The 3,038-nt window shown below is 38.5% G+C and overlaps 1 pseudogene; it reads right to left on the bottom strand.

Annotated features, from left to right (window-relative positions):
* Positions 1-213: 213 nt before the first annotated feature.
* Positions 214-769, bottom strand: LOC101579998 (annotated as a pseudogene).
* Between the last annotated feature and the right edge of the window lie 2,269 nt (positions 770-3,038).

Here is a 3,038-nt window from a genome sequence, read left to right as displayed (position 1 = left end):
TTAAAAATTTTAAATCATTTGATACTCAAAAGTTTTGGGGTATGCAACTTCCTTCAATCCAACCACCTCACAAAAATGAGAAATAATCCAAACATGATTTAAAAAAAATCCTTGAAATTATTAAAACTTTCAAAGGAAAAGGAGGTGAAGGAAAACCAAGAACAAGAGAACAAGGAGGGAAAGCTTAGCAAAGAGAAGAGGGGATTATGGGCCTCTTTTTATTTGGCAACAAGCAAGTGCAAGAAAGTTCATTTGTAATTTGTGCAGTTGCCTGTCTTTTGCATATCTGCATTCTGACGAGAGGGGACTTTGAGGGTTTTCTGAAGCACATGAGCATCAGGAGGTTGTGTCCTCTTGTAGCAGTTCTTCTTTGTCTCAATAATTTCAAAGCCAAACTTCCTGTAGATATCAATTGCTGACTCATTGCTGATCTGGATGTGCAGATAGATGTCAAAAGTGCCATCTTTCTCACAGATGTTTAAGACATGATTTAGCATTTTAGTTCCCACTCCTAGCCTTCAGTGAGGTACAAAGTGTCCTAGTGAGAGGATGTAAAGTCTCTTCTGATTCTGTGAATGATCTACCTTGCATCATGCTGTATAGAGCAATATCATAGAAATAGGCAAGTTTTGCTAGCTCGCCAACCTCCAGCACATCCTTGTAGAACTTGTCATTATAGCTGACTGGAAAGATGACCTGGTTTAACCTCTTCAGTTGTTTGATAATTGTGTGGAGCTACATCTCCAAGCTCTATCCGGCTACCTTTCATCTTCCCCGCCCGCTGAGACCATTACCACCACTCTCAGAACGCTGTGGTCCTCGCTGCTCAGAGTTCTCCGCAATCTGGACTCGGGCCCCACAACAGAAGCTGGCCTCCTTGCCTAGGACAGGGAGCTGAGGGGGTGATGTAGGCTGCTGAAGGGCTCTGATTCTGTGCAGAGGGTGGCCACATCTCCCAGCGGCGCTCAGGCAACGCCGCTCATCCATACACATTTGATCCATTTTGATTCTAGTTCATGGTGATACACGTGGGTCTGATTATAGCCTTCGGCATGTGAAAAGCCAGTTTTTCCAGAACTGTGTATTAAAGAGTCTATTTTTCTTCTAGTGAACATGTTTAGTCCCTTTGTGAAAGATAAGTTGGTTGAGTGTGTTTGTAGTTGTGTTTGCATCTTCAGATATGTTCCTTTGATCCTCAGATCTTTTTTTTTTTTTTTTTTTTGCCAGTACCATGCTGATTTTATCACAGTAGCTTTGTAGTATAATTTCAAGTCAGGGATGACTTTTTGCTGCTTTTCCTTCGTTGCCCAGGATTAATTTTGCTATTCTAGATCTCTTCTAGTTCCAGATAAATTTTAGAAATGTTTTTCTCTAGATCCATGTAGTATATTAATGGTATTTTAATTGGGATTGCATTGAATCTGTATAACACTTTTAGGAGTATGGCCATTTTCACAATATTGTTTTTTTTGTCCACAAGCAAGGATTATCTTTCCATTTCCTGAAATCCTCTTTAATCTATTTTTTCAGAGTACTGTAATTTTCATTGTATGGATCTTTCACTTTCTTTACTAGATCAATTTCTAAGTATTTCATTTTTTTTTTTTTTTTGGGTGTTACTGTGAAAGGCATGTTTTCCCTAATTTCCCTCTCGGTGCACTTGTTGTTTGTGTGCAGAAATGGGTAGCAATTAATTTTAGGCTTTTTAGATCAGTAAATAAATATTTAGAAAGGTAAGCAAAATATATACACAAAATGCCATTGCTTGCTGCTGGTAATCATATTGGTCATACCAGAATGATGTGAGGGACACATTCAGACCTAGCGCCTTTCAGGTAATGGGTTTGATTTAGAGTGGTGGAAGGGCAATTAGGTGGTTTGTGATGCTTTCTTTTGCTTTTGTATAGAACATCAAAAAATCATAAAACTGACAATTCTTTTTCCTTTTCAAATTTAAGACAGGGTCTACAGGGTCTCATTACTAGATTGGACTCATAGTGATTCTCCTGTTTTCAGCCTCCAAAGCGCTGGGATTATAGGCATACTGCACCACGTCCAATCTCAATCGCCTTCTCTGTGTGTCCTGGGGGCAGGGACAGCATGGCACGCTGGGGATTGAGCTTCGGCCGCTGTGTTCCACCTACACAGGTCCTTCAATTTGCTGAGCTATCTGGTAGGTCCAGTGCTACAATTTTATTATCCTGGTTTAAATTCTTGGTAATCTGGGGCCAGGGAGATAACTCAGTGGCATAAACACCTGCCTGACAAACACAAGCTTCCAAGTTTGATCCCCAGTACCACAAATTAATAATAATAATAATAATAATAATAATAATAATAATGATAATAGTGATAAATTCTTGGCAATCTCAGTAAATCTTAACTTGCCACAGGTAGAGGGACATATAATGCATCAAAGAACATCTTGACCCCATTTAATAAAATGGAAACACACCTCTATCTAATTTAGCAAGATACATAGAAAGCAAATTGGTCAAGCAATGGCCGTGACTCATCCACATGCCTGACACTGACAAAGGATCTGCAAACTGCAGTGTATGGTTTCAGGGCAAATACTGAGGGGATTTGACTGACCTTGTCAGATACAGAAGTTACATTTCTTGTTATATAGGTCTTGCTTTATCTTGGTCTTAACCATCCAGCAGAAAAGTATAAAAATGAAGTATAAAAAGTAAAGCCATATTAATATGCTGAGCTGTACAAAGCTCAAGATAACAACTTTTGACATTGCTAGTCCTTCGGAAAGCCCACTACTATTCTGAACTACTGGACTATATTGGATTTTTTTGCTGAATTCACACACCTACAATATGTAAATGGAAAGGGAATACCAATCTCTGACAAAACTAAACAATAAAAGAGGATACAAATGAAGGACCATTTTGTATCTGTATATACAAAAGTTAGGATAGATATACAGCTACTTTTTCTTAATTCAATGAATAGGAAGATTTGTACTAATAGTGTTTGTGGATAGGATATTGTGTCTGCATCTTGTGCTATGAATAACCACTTAG

This window comes from Octodon degus, unplaced genomic scaffold (genome assembly GCF_000260255.1).
Source record: "Octodon degus isolate 3935 unplaced genomic scaffold, OctDeg1.0 scaffold00119, whole genome shotgun sequence".
Classification (NCBI taxonomy): Eukaryota; Metazoa; Chordata; class Mammalia; order Rodentia; family Octodontidae; genus Octodon; species Octodon degus.
Note: the sequence above shows the minus strand (reverse complement) of the source record. Positions and strands in the feature narration are given on the sequence as shown.